Below are 22270 nucleotides of genomic sequence, written 5' to 3'. Positions count from 1 at the left end.
TCCACTAGACTATCCCTGGTAAACAGAGAAAATTCTGCTCAGCATAACAGTTACTGAAAAACAAATACATTTTGACTTATGCAACAATACTGTGGCTGTTCTGAAAATTCCAGGGGCATCAAGGTATCTTCTGAAAAACCAGGACTGCCCTAGTAAAATGGGAACATATGGTCACTTTCCATAACACAGCAAAGGAGGATAGTAAATAAAGAGTAGATGAGGGGATATGGAAGGACAGAGATAATGTGAAAATGACAGATCATGTAATATGCTTATTGTTAACTAAGCATCTTAGCAGAACTTCTCCATTTTTTTTTAATTAAATTGATCAATTGAAATTTGAGGAAAGTATCTAAATGAAAGCTGGGTGGAGGGATGGGAAGAGGTCACGATCCAGGGACACTGTCCAAAAATTTTAATATTAGAATTAAATTCAAAAGCCTAAATGGAATTAGGATTTTTGCAGAAAAATTGCAGAGGTGCTAAAGGAAGTCAAAGTGAGGCTCCCTTGAAAGTTTTGCTCTTCAAGGTCCCATTCAGCCTTTAACAGTAACATATGGGGGAAACTGAGGCACAGAATGCAAGAATTGCCCATAATTACTAGGCAATCATGTTGTAGTGCCAGTATTAGAACCTGCACCTCCAAACTTCCACTCATGAGCTTTAGCCACTTGACCATGCTCCCCTCTTCCTCGAAATCCCTGCTGCTTTAACCCCTAGACCAGACCTTTATCTTAGCCCAAGAAAATAACCCTGCAGATCTTAATGGAAAGGAACCATTTATGAATATGCACTCAGCTAAGCAATACATGCATTTTATTAAATTTAAAATTATAAAAATTATGATTTCTCCCCCATTAAGTTAATTTAGTTCTAAATGGACAATCTTAAATTCCAAGTACACCACAGGTTGTAATCTATATGCTTTCTTTTCCCACTTCATCAAAATGCCTCAAGGCAAATTGGAGGGATCATCTCTTTGGCCCCATCTACAGTGCTTAAACAATAATGATAAAGCACACTTTTTAAAATGGAGCTGTGGCCAGACTGTGTTGTGACATGATTTGCCCAGCCAATATAGATGAGGATAACCCATGTTAAAAAATCCCTGTGGCTAGCCAGGTCTGTGTTACAACCAGGTTATAACATGATTTGATCCCAGGCACACTGACCAGCAAAACTATGTTAACATACAGTTTGACCACAACAAAGTTTAACCAACGCTTAAGCAGATAGGGCTTAAGGGTGGGAAAGTAGTCCAGTTTCCTTAGCATTAGCTGAGATTGCCAGCTATCTGGTGGGTGTGGGATGTAGATGTTGATCCACTAGAAACCAGACAAACTACCAGTTCACGTCACATAGGTCCCTGAACAGTCCTCAGCTGGTCATACATGAGTCATGACTGATTTGAACTAGACTGGGCCAGTAACTTCAATGCTTAAGGTGGCCCAGGAGCGGCGCCAGGGTTTTTGCCGCCCTAGGCGGCAGCGCTCCTCCTCTGAGCATTCGGCGGCGGGGGTCCTTCCGCTCCGGGTCTTCGGCGGAAATTCGGCGGCGGGTCCTTCACTCACTCCGGGACCCACCGCCAAAGTGCCCCAAAGACGCGGAGCGGAAGGACCCCCGCCGCCGAATTTCCGCCGAGGACAGCAAAACGCTGCCCCCCAAATCCTGCTGCCCTAGGCGACCGCCTAGGGTCGCCTAGTGGAAGCGCCGGCCCTGAGGTGGCCTCAGAAAGGTGGTGGTGGTGAGCAATCAATCCCAGCCAAACTACATTTTCATGCACTTGAAACAGACAATTTGCCATTTTATGTATATATTACATACCGTAATAATATTCAGATCATGAAACTATCCATACCTATTTACCGTTATTGTTTCTCAATGAGGATGTATACACCAGAACTTCAATTGAGGTGATAACTAGTTTTGATTTTTTTTAAATTTTAATGTACTGTCCTTTGCCGACAGTGGCAATTATCCAGCATAACCTAACAAAGTCCCTCATAAGTAGGATCATTGTCTGATTTATTCCTCCATGTCACACAGTTCTTTTGATCTGCACAACGTCTTCCTTTTGCCTGAACATACAACAATGGTTCAGAGCAATGGCTCAGGGTGTGCTACAGGAGAGTTGTTAACTTGAACGCAGGACACTAACATGAACGGATGATCTCGAAAAAGTAGCAATATTGTTCCTAGCATTAAATCTGCATTCACAATTGGCACCCATGGGATGCAGTGATTTCACACAAACTGAAAGGCTTTTCAGAGTATCAGGACATCATTTTGCTCCAAAATCTTATTAACTTCACTAGGCTTGCAAAACCTCACGAGTATGCAGCTGAAACTTACAGCAGAGTTCCTTTATGTCCTTTTCTCCATACAAAATACTAGTTTCTCTGGTGGCCAAAATATGGATCGAGGACATTTAAACTGGCTATGGTGTAAGCAGGACTTAACACGAGTTGCATTCTGTTGCAATGTGGGTGAATATGACTGAAAAATATTTGCATCCAATTAACAAGGCCCTGAGCAATCCAATCCCCCTTAGAATGTACTTTGTGTACTTCTTACTGTTTGTAACTATCTACCATGACAAGCCAGCAAAATTACAAAAGCAGAGGGTTGTGCATAACAACCTATAATCATTGCGTTCTTGTTCTTGTTACAAGTACGTCAATTGCTGTCAGCCTTTGCTCAGCTTTCAAAGAGATTTCCAATATGGTATTTCTGTGACCAAATAAAGGTCAGAGTTCCTGCTATGATAAATCAGAGCCCGTTAGGTGGCAAATTCAGCTGACAGTCATCTGATGGGCGCAGCTGTGCACAAACGCTGAACAAGTTCCCCTCATCTCTCTTTCAGGTTAGACATGAAGCTTGGACATCTGTTAGTTCCTGAATTACAGCACACATTCAATAACGGTCATACCCTCCTCTGGTGTTTATTATTTTCCAAGTTTTGCATCAACTCCAAACATAACTGGACCACAACATCCTGTCACTGAATCTTTCAAATGCAGCTGCGTTTGCTGCTTAAACGAATTGTGATTTCATATGCAGTTGGCCTCTCCGTTAAAAGAAAACAAAAATGTGAAGTTTGAATTTCCATTCTGGCTAGAGGGGTCATTTTCCCTTATTGAATCATCTAGTTTAACTACATCACATGATACTTCTGAATGGGGCTATACACATAATAATGGCATCTTATACGGTGGAGGATCCCAACTTGTTCTAAAAACTCAGATACATCTAGGATCATGTCATCGATTACTGAAATGCAGCAGTCACTTTGGGGGTGAAACAGCAACTATTTAACTGCACTGGAGAGCTTCACCACAGTTTATGGGACAAAGTGAAAGATAACTTTGCCAAATGAACATGCAAGATGAATTCAGAACCCAAGTAGGAACGTGGCCGGGCTACCCACCCTAACATTTCCCACACTCTTAGAAAAAATGCCCTTGGATCTTTAATTGCCACAGTGGTCAGGATGTACATAATGCAGAAGAGAACACTTCCAACAGCACAGGGACCCAACAGCCATACTGGGGTTTGGTTTCAATATTGACTCAGCAGGAAGAATGCTGCCTACTAAATCCCCATTGCCACTTCCTGCAGCAACTCCCTGGAAGTGTCCCACTGAACACATACATAAAGAGCAATTCTGAATGTTTTTAATGTGTATTGTAATGTAAAGTACAATCCCATTATGGTTCCCCTGTCCCTCTTCATTTGGCCCCTGCGAGGTTATTTTGCATTTCTCTGTAAGAAGGATACTGCATTGAATCATCCTGTGCAACAGCCATCTGACAAAGCAGGAAACTAACAGTGTGCCAAACCTCGAACAAGCAGCATGGGGTGGTGGTGGTGTTTCTGTCCAGACTGTCTGAAGAGTGGAATAGTACTGTCATCAGGGTAGGTTACACTCACATCAACAATCACGGCCGCAGGAACAGAACCATGTGTTCTGACCTTGCTACCGTCTGCCCGAGAATGAGGTTTTTAATCCTCCCTCCCACATTCTGTCACAGGCAGCAGTGAGCTGTACCACTTTGACCTTTTCAGAGACTTTTGCCATTTGACCGGCTGGACATTTCTGTTCTGCCGTCTTTACAGCCTCACCAATGAGAAAGAACTGGATTGACCAGCTAACCAAAACAGAGTCCACTCTAAAGGTCAATCTAGCACAGTATGCTACTGTCTTTCACAGAACTACTAGACATGAAAACTCTGTTATCGCCTTCCTGTGACCATGGTTGTAATTACCACTTAAAAACAGAACAAGAGTAACCCTACTAATAGAACAATTTCAAGATTGTAATGCTGTGGACTCTAAGAAGCCATTCCAAAAGGCACAGAGATTAGCTGACACAGATTCCTCTCCGAAGTAGTTTAGGAGGGATTCTCAACAGAAACTAACTTTTAAGGTCAATTGCCTTTCAAAGCTAATTATTCCTGCATGGGCTGGGCTGAATTCTCATGCTCATAATAAACCTTTGGGGCCCATTTAAATAGAGAACCTGCAAAAATCATAGGGCCTTAGATGTTTCAAAGGCAAGACAAATCCAAACGTAAAACACACACACACACCCCTTTTAGCTGACATGAACCAACCCTTTGCCCTAATATTCCAATGAAATATTTGAGAAGTTTAGTATAGCAGATATATCTATTGGTTGTGACAATCAGGGGCCTGACATCCCTAGGGGAGCACAAGGAGTCTGAACATCTTAAAAATAAGCAATTGAATCAACTGGTTGTATACAATGTTATTGTATATAAAAATATGTCAAGTAAGATCTTCTATAAACGCTTGTAATGTTCTGAACTTGATGGTCATTATGAGATCTGTATACAGACTCTGGTTACAAATGTATGTATTTGTGTAGATATAAAACTGCTCATAATTTGTGCTGCAATGTTCAGCTTCACCTCACAACAGGTCAGCCAGGCAGGGAGGGGCTGCCTCCTCAGCCAGACGAGACTAGCTCCAAGCACCTAGCATTGTACAACCCCGGAAAAGACAAGTAATGGGCCATTAACGTTAATGGGGAAACATTGAAAAGAAATCCTGTTGGAAAACTACCAGTTGGAAAACTACACTAAAAAACTTACATCTGCATAGCTACACCTCAGATGTAGCTATGCAGAGCTAACTCACCAGCCTAGCTACTGTCTCTCAGGAAGGTGGATTACCTACGGGCAGGATCGGCAACCTTTGGCACGCGGCTCGGCAGGGTAAGCACCCTTCCGAGCCAGGCCGGTTTGTTTACTTGTCGCGTCCGCAGGTTCGGCCGATCGCGGCTCCCACTGGCCGCGGTTCGCCGCTCCAGGCCAATGGGGGCTGCAGGAAGCGGCAGCCAGCACATCCCTCGGCCCACACCACTTCCCACAGCCCCCATTGGCCTGGAGCGGTGAACCGCGGCCAGTGGAAGCCGAGATCGGCCGAACCTGCGGATGCGGCAGGTAAACAAACCGGCCTGGCTCGGAAGGGTGCTTACCCATTTGGCGAGCCGCGTGCCAAAGGTTGCCAATCCCTGACCTACAGGAACAGGAGAATCCCTCCCCTTACTGTAGTGAGTGTCTACACTGAAACACTACAGCAGCCCAGCTTCTGCACCAGTGCAGCTGAGCCGCTGCAGCATTTTCAGTGTAGCTGTAGCCTAAGAAAGGAGGGAGTTTTCCCCACCATGAATCACTAGAGTCAGAGAGAGAGGGGAACCTGCAAACCCTGTTAAAAGGAAAGGGATTTGAAGTGAAGGCTATCTAGAAATTGAGGACCAGCATCAAGGCAGAGCGCTGTCCATGAAACACTAGATTCCCTCTTGGACAGAAGGCATGCTGGGAAACGGAGCAAAAGCAATAAGTAACTTGTTTGAGAAAAGGTAATTTAGCTAACAGAAATGTAAAGCCTGAGGTTGCATCTATATGGTTCTTTGCTGTGAGAGTAGTAGGTTTTTGCTTCTCCTTACCCTTTCACTTTCGAATCTATGATTTTTTATTAAACTTTTTGTTTATCTTAGCCCCAAGCAAGTCTCTGTTGTGCAAACTGTGCAGAGTGTGTGTACCCAAGTGTACAAATAACTGGGGGCAGGTTTCACACCTTTGGGGGTGATGGACCAGAGGGGAAAGTCCAAGTGTCTGGTAGTTGAGCACTTTGAGGAGACTCAGTACTGAAAGGGACTGTTGGGGTCCCCCTGCAAGGAGGGGGTAGGCTGGTAGAATCCAGGGTGAGACCTTTATGCTTTCAGGCTTCCTACTGGTGTCAGAGCTCTGAGCCATAGCAGCACAGCATTAAGACCCCCAAGTTACAGGGCAGGTAGTGACAGAACCCCAAAACGTCACATGCGTATAAAGCTTTGTATAGGTAGGTAGCCCAATCTTAAAGTCATCAGAAGCATATGGATAAAAACCCCACTCTTATTTTAAGTGTCTTCTCAGGTGATTTTTTATTCTTCAGAAGATTTCTCAGTTCCTCTCCATAAAAGTGTAAGTATAGTAAGAAAACCACTAAGGAACTGCCTCGTCTCCAGGGTCATGGCATTCAAAAAGGAGAGACCATAGCATAGTCCATCAGTGCAAATGGTTAGCAAACCAATATTAGTTTTCCCTTCTTGAGGGTTACAGCAGCCCCATATAAATGAACCAGAGACAAACACCCAGTCTGTTCCCTGCAATAGCTTCCAGAAAAACCCTTTCCTCTGCACTCCAGCAGGCCCTCTCAACTGGAGGCTCATACCCCAAGTGCCCTAGTAGACACTGCTGGGGAGGAGAGGGTGTTTATAAGGGCATTGTTTCTCAGATTGGTCTATCTACATATTTCCATGGCTCCCATCACCAGAGTGCCTGCAAGAATCATAGATGTTTAAAAATTTATCCTGCTATCTCCCTCTATTACTATCCCCATTTTACAGCAGAGAACTGAGGCAGACACACACGAGTCTGTGGCATAGCCAGAAGATTGTAGTTTTGTTCCCAAGTTCCGGCCTTATCAACCAGATCCTCCTCCTACCCCAGTTCCCCACTTGTGCTGGGCCCATTACAGACTCTATTACAGACAGAACTTGCTTGCTGGTCCACCTTTACGGCAGACCTCCATCCTGGTTGGGTAGAGACTCCCTGATACAGGAAGTACCAGGTACATAATGTATATGGGACACAGTCACACAGGGTACAGACTGTGTGGCAGGGAGAGAAGGACATGGACCACATTTCCTTCCTCTCTCCCTCAGTAACTGCTACAGAAAAGGTCTTGGCCAATGGGAGATGCCAAGAAACAGCTCCTCTAAGCAGCATGTTCTCCCCTGGAAACAGTATGACTTGCAGAAAGAGAGACCGAGCTAATGGTACTTGAAGCAATGCTAACCAATACCCCCTTCCCATCCAATGGGATGCAGAACAGCCATGGACAGGGCAGCCAAGGGCATGTCTGGAAGGCAGTCTTGTTGCTATTGCTGGGGTGGAGGCAAAAGACAAGTGCAGAGAGGCAGTCCCTAACTGCTGCTGGCTGGGGATGTGAGGGATGGGGCACATTTCCCACAGATCTCCGGCCTCTGCAGGTTTTCCCATCCCCATCCCCGCCTACACTGCATCCCTGCCAGCCTTATGGACTGAGGGAGAAGGTGTGCCTAAACCATAGCTCTTACCACAGCATCCTATGACTAATCCATTCCCTGCCATCGATTTATACACAAGAGGAGAACAGAGAGCACATAGTGTACTTCAGGATAACTTCACCTGCCAGGGGAAAATAGCCACACGTGGGATGAGACTAACCGGGCACCGGTAAACAGAGGTGTAACTCCAGCTTAGCTTCCCCACCCTCTGCACAGGAGATGAGAACGAGGCATGGCCAGAGAGCAGGCCAATCAGACTCACAGAGGAAAGCAGAAAACTCTAGATGAGTGGCTGCTTGGGAGACTGACAAATAAGTGGCCTTAACGTAAGAAGGATCCCAGACCCAATCACTATAGAGCTGAGATGATGGCCAGGGCTTCTGGTTTGATCTCTGGCAGCGGAAGACAGGCAGTGGCGGATTAACGCACAAGTCTGCAGACATGCTCTGCGGGGAGAGGAGGCCCTGCCCCAGCCTGGGAGGCGGTGGGGAGCCCTGGGAAGGTCACAGGCAGCGAGGAGCTGGGCAGGGAGGGCTCCTTGAGCCCAGTTCCCACTACTACTGGCCTGGCCTCAGCGGCCGCCGCACTCCACCCAGGCTCATTCAGTGCCTGCGCCTGGCTTCTGCTGCCAGGCTGCCCCTGCCTGGTCTGTCGGTGACTGGCTGCCCCCACTGCCGCCTGGGTTTTGTGCCCGAGAGCAGCCACGTGCGGCCTCACTCCTCCTATCGCCTCTGGCCAGAGGCTTGCAGTTTGCGGGGGGGGGCAATGCAGCCCCTGCTCCCCCCAAAAACTACACCCTTGCCGCCACCACTCCGCCCCTGCCCAAGGCTACTATGCTCATGTTAAAAAGTGGGCAGGTATGGCCCTCCCACTTTTAAAAGGGTGGGACCATGACCCTCCTCACCTCCCTGGTGCCCCTGGGCCCCCCAGGGGGGGGGGGCAAATGTTCTTTGTGCCCAGAGCCCCAATAAATCTTAATCTGCCTTTGAAGACAGGTATGTTTTATTTGTCATAAATAGCACATTCCAAGAATTCTGGGGAACAAGCCTCCAAAAAGCTGCTTGTTTCTGTTCCATTGGGTGAATCACTCTGCCTGTTTATGCATGGCAGTCATTTAACAGTGCACAGCAATGCTAGGAGAGCAAGTATAGAAAAGAACCTTACTGGTTTGAAACAGCCAGGGAAGGGTTGGTCAGCCATCCTGTAATGGCTTAATAAAATAGATATATATTTAATACTAACAAAGAAATGTAGCCAGCACCCAAATGCTAACACACTTACATTTTCTAAAAGATCCAGGGAATTTTAGACAATTGCGAGTGGTCAGGCCTTTGATTTTACATAGACCTGGGTTAAAGAAAAACAAAAGCAAATGTCAAGAAAATTTTGTTGAAATGTAGAAGAATCTCAAGTAGCTCTGGGGTTTTACGTTTCATATGTAAGGCAGCACCACCTCCACCTGAAATCTTCTGGGACTCGGCTTCAGTACTGACTCAGAGGGAAATGTGACATTTACTGAGTCACCAACACCACTTCCTGCAACACCTAGGGTTTTCCTTGAAGGTCTCCCATCCAGATACCAAGAACCTGATTACTACTCAGGCTGAAAAATAACATGGCTTACTTTCATTTTGTTCTTAGCAGCCCTGCTGTTCCTGTTGAAAGCATGATTAGTGATGCAACAGCCTCCGGTAGAGAGACAGTCTCAACGTGCAATGCAAAAGCAATTTAAAAGCAATCAGTCATCTGTTACTTTTCTGAGGCAGTAACCAGCAGCATGTAACTGATTACTCTTTGGACTCAGTAATTTGTGATAAGACGATTGGTTTTTCAAAGCAACTTGAACTAGCCTGTATCCTGAACACTGATCAAACACTTTGCTGTTTCCTTCAGCAACATGATAAGATGTGGGCTCACCTCCTCCCCAGTCTGAAACACATCCAGCAGTGGCTGTAGCATTCACCTTATCTCATACTCAGTGGGCAAAGGAAAGTTATTAGATTTTGTCAGTGTGGACAATCTAGTGACAGGTTTCAGAGTATCCGAAGAAGTGGGTTGTAGCCCACGAAAGCTTATGCTCTAATAAATTTGTTAGTCTCTAAGGTGCCACAAGTACTCCTGTTCTTTTGACAATCTAGTGGTATCACTTATGGCGTTAAGGACCGTTCCCCTATCTTTCTATGGGAGAGCAACTCAGGCAGGCATGGTGAACCATTCCAAAAAACAGACCATTTAAATGAAAGATGAATAGGGAAAAACAACAAGAAAGAAATGAGCTCTCCTTTCTATTTGATTTCTTTATTTTTAAATTTTATTTATTTTTGCACATTTACCATACTCTTGAGCCTTGTCTTGGTTGGGAGAGAAAAGCCCAGCTGAAGTCACATTACATGAAACTGTTTAGTCTGTAAACTCGATTCTGATATTCAGTCTATTAATAAGTGAAGGGCAAATTTTTCCACCTTATATCATAGCACTTGTGCAATAGCCAATCCAAAAACATTTGAAGTCTTTTAAAAAAAAATTTAGACAAAACAATTCAGCCACATAAAGATGTGATCCTTATTAAAAACAGCAGAGACTGAAACTGGTATGTCCTAAACCACCCTACATTATAGCTATACATTTCTGCATAAGTGGGGCATCTATTAAAACAAGTACTTGGACAGGGTATGATGTTGGAGTGATTATTGTGGTTTTTTTTGGTTGCACTGACTGAAGTCCTGATTGTTAGCTATTGTGCAAGGATCTAAGGTAGATCCTCCCCACCAATTAAAGTAAGCCCCAAAACACTGCTGAAGTTGGAAAAAAGGAACATGTTTATTCCTGAGGGAAAACTTACTCCCCATGATTCACTGTAGTCTGTGAAAAAAAAGTACACGGAGAAGGAATCTGAACAATGGAGCTGCTCACACCCTCTTCGGTATAACCCATAATCTACAAGTCACATGTGTTCATGACCCATAGTTTGGCCAGTTCAGGTGCCATGCATGGCAACCAGTTAGCTGCCCTGTGCACTGGCATAGCTTTCTTTCCAACCTCTCCCATAGCTTTCTTTCCAACCTCTCCCATGAAGCAGAAATGTCATGCACAAGTGATCTCTCTCTGTGTGTCTCTCACACACACACACACACACACGTTTCTTCTGCCAGCCTGCCACAGCTCCATACAGTTCATTCTAATCCAGCTCTGAATGAGAGATCCCATAAGGAAGCAGCAGACAGTGTCCTGCTGAATGAGGGGGCAGGAAGGCCACTTGCACCTCTTCCTTCCTGGACTGGAGGGCCCTATGGACCTACTTGACAGCATTCCTGAAGGCTCAAAATGTGAGAAATGGGTCAGCTGACTATTCTCAATAACAAGAGCCAAAGGGGAAGGTCTGAGCCACAGACATCCTCCCTCTCCACACAGGACTGCTTATGTGAAAGGAGATTGTGGCCTCATAGACAATGGGGTAGGGCCTGTCTGAACATGCAAAAAAAAAAAAAAAAAAAAAAAGGAAATGTGCTCATCTGGTATGAAGCAGGTGATTTTCTCAAGAGTTAGCTTCAGGATTGTGTGCAATTAAAAACCCAAGGGAACCTGAAGGGCTGCAAGCCCAGGTTAATCAACCCATCCAGTTTGGTTTGCAAAACCCACGTCAATTCAGAACACTACTGTGAGGAGGGAGGGCACACACTGAATTTTCATACACCATGAGAAGGGAAGAACAATGATCAATGAGCAAAGACAGAACCTGCTGGTGCAAAAGATTCATAAACACTCCAGTTGCTCTGGTGTTCTGAGCACAGTCTATATTTAAGACAGAGCAAGTTAGCTTTAAGTCTGTTTTTGGTTATATTACTCAGGAATATTGAAAGACAGTACAGAAGAACATAACAGGGAAGTTGGCATGGATTTGCATTGCCCATTAACAAAAAAGAGCACTGGGTAAATCTCAGAAGGTTTAGCGGTTGCATTGAGTTAAACACCCAGCCATCCAGCTTCACATCCAATGCTTATCTTAAACTCTTGGGTCTGCAAAATTGGGTTGGAAATAAAAAAACAGGCTTCTTTGGATTATGCATGTGTTTATTTACAAGCTAGGAGTTTGATAGGTTAGACAGGAGGGAGAAGAATCAGTCATGCTATGGATCCAAGCTGAGGTTTTGGGCTTAATCCTTTTTTAACCTGTGCTGGTAGAAATTGGAAATATTGTTTAAGTAGCATTTGAAAACTTAGTGGAGGAAGGAGCTCATTATGGCACAATGTAAAGACCACCAGGCTGGTCAAGGGGGGTATGATACTCTGGGGAGAGCCTACTTCCTTCCCTGTCCACCCAAGAATGCCATGATACTGAGGGGCTTGTCGGAAGGAAAGGCCTAGAATGCTCTTTCTGGAAGATCAGGTTAATCATCTGGGAGATGGCAGTACATGTAAGAGGAAACAGTCAGGCTCATCAAAGTCTTAAGCTAAATCTTTCCTCCATTTCTGGTGCTTAAATTCTTTCCCAGGCCGGATTGGGTCTGCTCAGTATTGTAAGACCCACAGGGAGCCAAAATGTGTGCATTGTGGCATAGACCTCAATAGGACACCAGATAACTATCCAGTGGAGGTGAGTACCCTTTATTCAGGTTAGATGGCAGGGTCCTGTCTTCCCCATAGTTCTTTATAAAATTACACAAAACATCAACTTACAGTAAATCCTTCCTGATTAAAGAATTTAAAATTCTGCAGTTAGTCAGGCTGATTAAATGACTCAAACTTGTTAAGAACAGTTTTATCAAAACGTTTACGTTTCTGCTGAACAGAGATTCATGAGACTTTGAATTGCAAAGTAAACAGGTTTTCATGAGAAGATTAAAAAGAGGATTCTGAACATTAATCACGTGAAAAATTAACCAGCACAACATGCACTTGTTTAAACAAAGGAACTCACAAGTCTGTTAATTTGAAGTCACATCCCTGGCAGATCTCTTACACTTTCTAGAAATAAAGGAATCTTTTACCCAGAAGCAGCAGTAGCATTTCCTAATGTACAGTTACAAAGGAGTATATTGTATCATATTGCCTTAGAAAAAGATTCCTGTGCAAAGTGCAACGAGAGGTCATGGAATGCCAGTAACAGACCTGCATAACTTTTTGCCTGATATAGGGCATTTCACAAAATATTATAATCAGATAAAACTGACTGACTGAACATTTCGATCTGAATGTGGGTATAGAAGAAACATGTCTCACAGACCACAAGATGTGAAACTTTCCATAGCTGTCCAACAGGACTAGAGTAAATCAGATTGATTTAAGAATGGTTAAAAGAAGAATAATTCCTCCTCTATAACCACTCAATTTTAGTCTCTCAGATCCCTTTGTAGGGAGCTCTGGCAATCACTGTATCAAGGATCTGCTTACATGTAATAGAAGTTTCACTTATTAACAGTAATGATAGCATACTCATATTTACATTTTTTGCCTGGTGATGCTTCAGAGTTGTCGGCAAAAGTCCTTATTCAAATAAAGAAACTCACTAACCTGACATCAGGGCTGGTCTAAGAATTGGGTGTAGCACTCTTGCTCAAAAGTGTTGCATTTAATGTATAGTCTATATATAAACCTGATCTGAATATTGCTACTGATGGAAACAGTCAGTCATCAGAGATTTGATCTAGTAAAATGAGGGTTGCTATAACTCAGAATATCATCTTGTAGCCTAAAGAGATAACTCCTAGAGATCCTGATTTAGAGACAGACAATTCAAGAAAAAAACATGCAATAAGAATGGAATAATCCAAAATCCCAACTGTACTTTTTGAAAGTTCTGGTACTGAAAAGTGAACAAAACATTCCCTATTACACACTTTCCAAATGAATATAACCCCTTGTTAGGAATTAGAGCTTTGAAGTATACACAGAGAGATTCTTTTAAACACTGTGAATGTGCAAACAAAATTAAAAGATAATAGAAATATGCATTTCCCTTTTTATCTAAAAACATGACACACAAATTATTCAAAATTAACATTTTTACAATAAGTTCTGCTAACAAAGTTAGAAGTGGAGTTCACCCTCCCACCCCATCCTCCACGCCATATGTTTCACTCTGCTAAGAATTTTTCTTTGCTTTACATGTGGTAGAGTGCAGAATATGAGAAGAAATTAGTTTTAATGGTTTCTGGCTGTTCTTTTTACTGGCCAGCAGCCGCATTTTGTTTTTTTCATTCATGTGTCCTAGAACAATCCTGAAAGGCACAAGTCTTACTTTGGCACACAGAATACATTAGTAAAAGGGGATGATTGAAAGACTATTTTTGATAGGTCTACTGATGGTACAAGTAGTGAATGATGTATTTCTTGTGGAGAGTGAGGGGGCAGAAGAGTGTAGTTAAGAGACCAATTATAAAACTAGCACACATTATGAAAGCCAGTATGTTGGGGTACAATGCAATGTTTTAGTTATTGTTAAAGGTACCTTATCATCTTGTCTGGAAACTGTGCCCTTGCTTTTGTAACAACATAGCTGATGGGAGCTGTTACTTTCCTTAGAGGTCTTCCTTGCAGCCTGAAAGCTTTTATAATGGAGTCAGAAACTACCCAGCTGGGTCTTCTTATATTTGATAGAATGGTGTGAACTTTGAACTTAGACCTCTGGCATTTTGGGAAATGTAGTTTAGTAACACGGTGGCAATTTTGTTGTGGTTCTGCCACTGGTTAAATTAAATAATGTAATTTTACTACGGGATTTTGTGTGTGTCAAAAGGTGGGGAGGAGTTATCTGTTTTGTGGTGTTTTTTAGATAAGTGGGGTTATTTTTGAATGAAAAGATGTATCAGTTATTTTTGGTCAGGGGAATCTAGCCAGTCTCTTCCCAAAAGAGAGATGGGTTGAACAGCCAAGTGCAATTTCTTTCTGTTGACCTTAAGTACTGCTAGAGGTCTCATGGTTGGAAGCAGACAGAAGCCTGGGGATAGCAACAGGCTCTAAGGCAGGAGTTTCACTCATTTGTGCAGCAAATAACCCCTGATGGTGGCAGGCAGTAGTTTTTGTATGTATTACTCTTGATAAAAAGTATTAATTAGGGTCTTCTTTATTTATATTGAAAGGGGGTGGAGGTGAGGAGATTTAATTCTAAACCCCACAGTAGTTCTGCTGTCAAAAGCCTCTGAAGGAACATCCTGGAATAGCACATTCTTCAGTCACACCCAACCTCAGTATGTGAAGCGGTGTGCTACTGCTGTTTCCCTGGTATAACTTTGGGCACTAAAGACACTCCACAGCTGTTTACATCTGGAGTAATTGTCAGTGAATTTGCTCACATGTCTTGCAGGCAGATCAAGCAGAAAGAGAGAGCTCCTTTTCCAAAACCCCCGGGGTCCATCAGAGGCAAGGAATCATTTCCAACTTTCCTTTCAGGGCTGTGGCAGTTTTTTAAAGTGACTCCTGGGATTTTCAAAAGTGACCAGTGCCACAAGGACTCCTCGTTGTTTTTTCAATGATTTGGGGTGCTTCTGTTTTTGTGTGTCCAACCTGACACATCTATCTTAAAGGCACCAGGTTTTCAGTAAGTGCTGAGCACTCACCTTCTGAAAAGCCTTCCCCTTTGAGGTTTCTCCAGTTTGATATCCAAAAATGGAGGCCCCCAAAATCTCTGGTGAAGAGGCTCCGCTCCCTCAGAGTCTTGCCAACTCGCATGATTTTGTCATGAGTCTCATGATAATTATTAACAAAGTGGGTATTCACCCACGAAAGCTTATGCTCCAATACATCTGTTAGTCTATAAGGTGCCACAGGACTCTTTGTTGCTTTTTACAGATCCAGACTAACACGGCTACCCCTCTGATACATGATAATTATTGTTTTCCTTAAAGCCCCAGCTCATGGAGTCAAGTGGATATGTGACAATTTCAGCCTTCATTCTTAAAGAAAAAGTAAGTTTCTAGCTCTCGTGGCTATGGAGAAAGCTTCAAAATGTGACCCCAGCAAAGCAGAAGGCAAATAAAAAGAACGCCAAAGCTATTATTTTTACATGATTTTAAAGCCAATCTCATGGGTTTTGGTGAGCCTGACTCATAATTTTTGAACATTTGGGGTTGGCAATACTGCCCTTATCCTGCTGCTAATGCTCATTCATTCCTGCCCCACCTCCACCACAATTGACCTCTCTCCTCCTTCTGCCACACTGCACTTTGCTCCATGAAGCACCCTTTCATGGTGGTGAGGAGCCAGCTGCCTTGACCTCATGGTCTCTGCTGCTCTCCTGGCCTCGCCATATTTTAGTGGCTCTTCCTTGAAGTAGAAATGTATGTGGCTGGGGAGTGAAGAAACCTCCCCATACATTTAACTCTACTCAATAGCATCCCTACCCTTGCCACCAGCACCCAAGAGCAGCTACCCCCAATCTAAGCACCCACAACAACCCCAAGCCAGCACCCTCACCCAGCATCACTCAGCCCCAGCATCACCCAAAACTAGGCATAATTGGATGCCACGATCCGACAAAAATTGTGGGATGGGACCACAAAGGATTGTGGGATTGGGGTCATGCCAAGAAATCATAGCTGAATGGGGGCTCTGGACAGAGAAAGTCTGAGAACCCCAGTCTAGAACATGGCAGAATGAAAGCAAATGTACTTGGAGAGAAATAATCTGGCACAATGGATGTTCAGTGGAAGGGAAGCATTTGGAAATAAGTAAAGCTGAAAAAGACCTGGTGTAGGAGTGACGATGGACAGCAAATGAGATATGAGTTTAGCATGTGATGTAGCAGTAAGAAAGTGCCCGTCTGATTTTGACCTACATACAGATATGAGGCATCATGTCCCAGACCAGAAAGAAGGTGGCTCTTCTCTTCACTGCCGTGCTGAGACAACACCCCTAGAATACTACATGCAGTTAGAGGCATCCCAATGCCAGATTGGCCAGCTGGAAAGAATTCAGGAAAGAGTAACAATTAAAATGTCTAAAGGAAAGATTAAATCACTCAGTATTACAGTTTGGCTCACTAGTCATGAAGAGGAAGATGATAATCATCAAGCATTTGAAGGGTGTAAGCACCAAGGAGAGAAAAGAATTGTTTACTGTGATCTAAGGAAGTATAACCAAGGGATTGTAACAAGATGCAACTAAGCAAAGGAAAATGCAGGTTGACAAAGAGCTCTGTTAGACTCTGGACAAGTATCCGAAAGGATATGGTAAAAGGCCCATAATTTGAGTAATTTAAAACTAAAAGCATTCGTAAATATACATTCGTCATGAATGATGCTGATGCAGCACTACAGAAGTAGCAAAGAGGAGAAAAAGACCAAAGCGTCTTCTGAACAGCAAACATCTGGATAGTGAAGTGACTAGAAATGAATTATAATTGTGAGAATGGGCCTGCTGAAGGGACCAGAAATCAGCAGGTGGGTGTCCAAGAGTTCTTCCTTTGATATCAGCCACTTCCATAGAGGCCAGTTACCTCGAAGAGGCTGCAGGTGGGACTGCAGATACTCCATAGCGGATCACAGTAGAATGGAATTATTGTTGTCATTATCATAAAAGTATATTGTATATTATGTGCCTATAGTTCCAATGTAGGCTCTAGTGATTCTGTCTTCTCTCTTGGGGTTTCTGACATCAACATAACTGTCAATGGAATTATATATAACTGCCTAATTCACAGCTGTGTTGCTTGTTATTTATTCTACATATTTTAACATTTATAAAGATGTAAATATCTTATATCACACATGTACTGTCAACACACACACACAAACACGCTCCCATAAATTCATATAATTAGTTTACTATTAGTTTCTGCACTTTATCTGTTTTTAGATTTACGTGAAAATAAAACAAATATTTTCCTCCATGTTTTATCGTGTTTTTCTCAGTCATTTTCCCTCAGTAGTGAATTTATTTTAACACCAGACCATTAGAGACAGGACCCAGGTTTCAAAGACAACAGATGTATCTACAAAATAGTGATTCCAACCACAGTGCCGGCAAATGTCCATATGTGCAAGGGAATACTTGCTTGCACAAGTTAACTAACTATATGCACAGATATAGGGGTTTGTGGGCACACGTGTCCCTGTGGAGGCATCTATAGTACCAGGATTTGTACTTTTGTCCCTGATGTGTTTATTATATGTTGTGCTGGTAGCTCTGCCCATAATTAAGGTTGCCTAACACTTCCTATTATAAGACTTTGTTTGCAGTTGCCTTATCACTTTGCTAAACTTTAACTTCTTGGAATGACATTTACCATTCTGGGTATCTGCCTCAGGCTGAATTTTTTGGTAAGCTTCAACTAACACCGTTCAACCATTTCCAAGAACAAGAGTAAGGGGAAAATCCATTGTTTTACCATGTTAAAAAAATCATACTGCTGTTTCACTGAGAAGCTCTAGCACCTCCATGCTTTGGAGTAGGGTCTTGAAATTTGCCAGTGGAGTACCCGGGTGACAGGGATGTACCTTTCCCATCCCCATGAACATTTGCCCAATTTTGTCCAAGTAATAAGCCTCTGAAAAGCTCAGTTCACAGATGGTCAACAGAGGCTTGTTAGAGTCTGCCAGATAAATTCTCTGGAGATTCTGCCTGTACTGATCATGCTCTAGCCAAGGGATGCCACTGCTGAGCAAGACTTTCCCTTGGGGTTGCACATGAACTTGGAGCAGGCAGACTGTCTCGCCTGTGCTCTCTAAATGAGTCAGGGGGTCAAATAGACAACAGTCTCCTTTGCTACACAACTGATTCATCCCCAGAGCACAGTCCATCCTGTGAATTGAATGAGGGGCAGGGTACTGAGGAAACTGTATGTGATTAAGTAATTAAAGACTGTATCATAATGCATCTGGGAGTTGAATTATGGTTGCACAAGCACCCTTAATTCTGTCATTTCTTAATTTTTGGGTGCCTGACTTTGCAACCCTAACATTCTCTTCATATGGGCTGGGGACAGGGTTTGTGTATAATGTCCTAGGTTTTAAAAAAAAGCAAAATGAAAAATCAAAATTCCATCATCTGGCATCACAAAGGTCAGCACTACTAGCAGTAGTGGGTTATCATCTTCTATATGGGGGATGAGACACACACACACTTTTGCAAGTGGGTTTCAGAGCTATTTGCTGACTACAGAGGAATTGTGAGACTCAGAAATCTTGGGTTCCAGTCCAGGTTCTGAAGGGGAATGTGCTCTAGTGGGCACAGATCCTTCTGCCCCGTCCCCAGCCCCAGGCCTGACTCCTGCTCCAGCCTCTCCCTGTCCCACTCTCCCCACCTCACTGGCTTTCAGTTCTCACACCGTTGTTTCCGCCTCCAGCTCCCTGTCTCAGCCACCTCTTTCCCCACCAGCTCCAGTGTCCAGTCCCGCCATCCGCCTGCCTCAGTTCAGAATCTTATCCACTTAGCATTCTGGTCAGGTTGGGTCCTCCTTCATGCTGCCTGGGTGACAGCAGGGGGAGCACTGAGAGCACAGGAGTGACCCTCTTCAGGCTCTCCGTTCTGGTGTTTGGCACCACATGATCCCTGGTAGCAATTGCAGGAACAATCCTGTTCTGCCCCTGAAGCCCTGGGCTAGAGCATCCCCAATGCATTTGAAATCTTCAGAGAATTTACCTGCTAAATTCCAAGAAGTCTCTACTGAGCACATGCCAACTGAGATTTTTTTCAAAGGCTTATAACTCAGCTGAATTAGGGTATTTTTTCATAGGGAACCGCAAAAGGCACTTCCATGACACAAAGATCCCCCCGACAAATTTCAAGGCTCTGCTCCAAAGTACAGGGGAACTAGAGCTTCTCAATCAAACAGTTTAAGTATTTTTTTTTAACATAGATACAGCGTATTTTTCTCTAATCTTGTTCATGCAAATATCCCTTTTGCTGAAACTATCCCAAAACTTTCAGCCTGCGGTAGATACGCGGCGTGGAAAATTTCAGCCTGAACAGGAATGGCTAAAGACATATAAGCAGCCAAAAATTGGGTCTTATAATAGGAAATGTTGAGCAGCCTTAATAATAAGTGATGCTAACAAGGCTACCTATAATATTGAATTCAAGCAGAGCATCCTATAATCAAGGAAGTGAGAAGAATGGAAGATTTGTATGTTGGATTGTAGGTTCTCTGGCATAGAGTCTGCTTTTTATTTTGTGTGTGTATAGTGCCAGACACATTTGCTCACCATTTGAGGTCAGTAGGTTCTTACCATAAACTCTCTGGGGCAAGGACCATCGTTTTGTTCTGTGTTTGTACAGCACCTAGGACAATGGGGTCCAGGTCCAGGCAGGGCCGGCTCTGGCTTTTTTGCCGCCCTAGGCAAAAAAGCCACCCGTCCCCCCCCAGCGCGGCAGGGGAGGGCACCGAGCCCGGCCGCGGGCCCGCCATCCCCGACCGGCCGGAGCGCCGGGGGAGGGCGGAGAGCCCGGCCGGGGCCCCGCCGCACCGCCCCCCTCCAGGCGCCGCCCCAAGCACATGCTTGGTGGGCTGGTGCCTGGAGCCGGCCCTGGGTCCAGGACTGGGGCTCCGGAATAATAACAAAAGATTCCTTGAGGTGAGCTTGGGACATTGCTACATAGCTCTAATTTATCCAGGAAAAACTTAGCTACTAGAGCAATGGGAGCCTTAGCACACCCTAAGAGAGACCGATAATTGTGTTATTAAACAGAGAGACTATTCTTTCAATAGCCCAGGATGCTTTCATTGCATTTTAATACTACTACAGCATGACTAATAGTGACACACAACACTCCTTTAACCTGTCTGTCACTCGCTGCTGAACATTTACTCCTCCCACCAGTTCTCCCTTTGTTACACAATCACCATAAAAATAGATCCTCCCCACAAACCACTCACTCCAGTCCTGTGTCACCCCCACACTCTCTCCTGCTCAGCTACTCATCCGCACCCTCATCTCTCTGTGGTGTACTTGCTGTGAGGAACTAACCCTCCAGCCCAAATGCACCACTTTGTCGCATGCGGTCTCAGGCTATAAGGGCCCTGCAGGCAGGAAAACCTGACTTCAGTGTCTAACATACGTCAGGGTGAGTTTCTGTCAGGAAATAAAGTGCCTTTAACCATATGAGAAGCACATGTGATCATCTGCCACTTCATTTTCAAAGCAGGGGCTGAGCATCTATTTTTTAGACATGAGTAAGACTGATGAGGCAATCCTGTGGCTTGACAGCTTTGGGCCACTTCTTCCTTCTACCTAGCGCCTTTTTCAAAGAAACCTCTCTAACACTGTGGTAATCAGCCACGCAGACCTGGGGGGCCCCTGAATTATCAGAGTTTTAGAGAGTCACACAATAACTGCCGACCAATGCCTCATCACTGCACTGTGGTGTCTGCAGCTCATGCACTGAAGACAGCTTTGACAGAGACTAATCAGTTCATGCTTGCATCTTACAGTTTTGTTAGTCAAAAGCCTGCTTATATAACAATGCAGTGCCTGAGCCATGCAGAAGGGGATTTTTACTTTATTTTTACTGACTACTGAGAGCAGTCAGAAAGAACAAGGAGAGGGGAAAGGGTTTCTTTTCGTTTCGCCAAGGAAATCCAGAAGACTGAACCTATCCACAGAAAACCATAGAATTCAGGCCAAGTAGGTGGTAAGTAACATGACTTTTATGGGCCTGAGTGGTGTTGCTCAAGATGAGCTGGCAGATGAGTGGGGCAAAAACCATGTAGGGAACACGTGTGTAGACTTTCAGATAAATAATTAAAAGGTGAGTCACGTCTCTCTCTAATCTCCCCACCCCGCCCTTCAATCCCTCCCCATCTTTCTCCTTTATCTCCTGTTTTAAAGTCCTTCTCACCCCTCACTCTGTACATGTTTTTATTCTTTTGGTGGACAAGAGACTCAGCGGAGCTTTGTTATTTTATAGATAACAAGGTTATAAAGTATAAAACTGCAGAAAATGCCTTAGCCAGCAAATCTTCTTCACTCCCCTCCCTCCCCAACACACATACCCCTTCAAAGTTCACACGGTTTAGTATGCAAGCTTCCTGCCGCTTGCCCAGTTGGCTTGCTATTCATAGGCAAACTGCACTCCTCCATGTGCTCTCAAAGAAGAATAAGTATAAAAAACATTGAAAGTCTTGCTGCTGAGCCAGCAGGAAATTCAAACTGCTCCGAGCATGGGAACCAAGAGAGTCCTTGCTGCTAGCACAACAGGTATTGTTCAGAAGGAAATCACTGCAGCAAACAGAAGCTCCTACGCAATTTGGGGGGAGGGAGGGATGGAGGGTGGATGTGGAGAAATATAAGGAAGTGCAAGACTAGATTAGTGGATGTATGCAAGAAAGAATAAGAGAGCTGCTAATCCAAGATAAAACACTGCCTCACTGGGTGACCTTGGCCAAATCGGTCAACCTCTTTGTGCCTCTGTCAAACCAGATGGAAAATTGGGAGTAAAAAACAAGATCTCTGTGCTGTGTCTAGTTACTGGTTAAACTGGTTATTTATCTGAGCTGTGTTTGTCTAGAAATGTAATATTAAAATCTGGACATGGTTTTAGAGTTTTATGAGGCTCCAAAAAAAACAAAGGTTTCAGAGTAGCAGCCGTGTTAGTCTGTATCCGCAAAAAGAACAGGAGTACTTGTGGCACCTTAGAGACTAACAAATTTATTAGAGCATAAGCTTTCGTGGGCTACAACCCACTTCTTCGGATGCATCCGAAGAAGTGGGTTGTAGCCC

Source organism: Terrapene carolina, unplaced genomic scaffold (genome assembly GCF_002925995.2).
Source record: "Terrapene carolina triunguis isolate 2854851 unplaced genomic scaffold, T_m_triunguis-2.0 Scaffold85, whole genome shotgun sequence".
In the NCBI taxonomy this organism is placed as follows: Eukaryota; Metazoa; Chordata; order Testudines; family Emydidae; genus Terrapene; species Terrapene triunguis.
The sequence above is the reverse complement of the archived record's forward strand: the minus strand, read 5'-3'. Positions refer to the sequence as shown.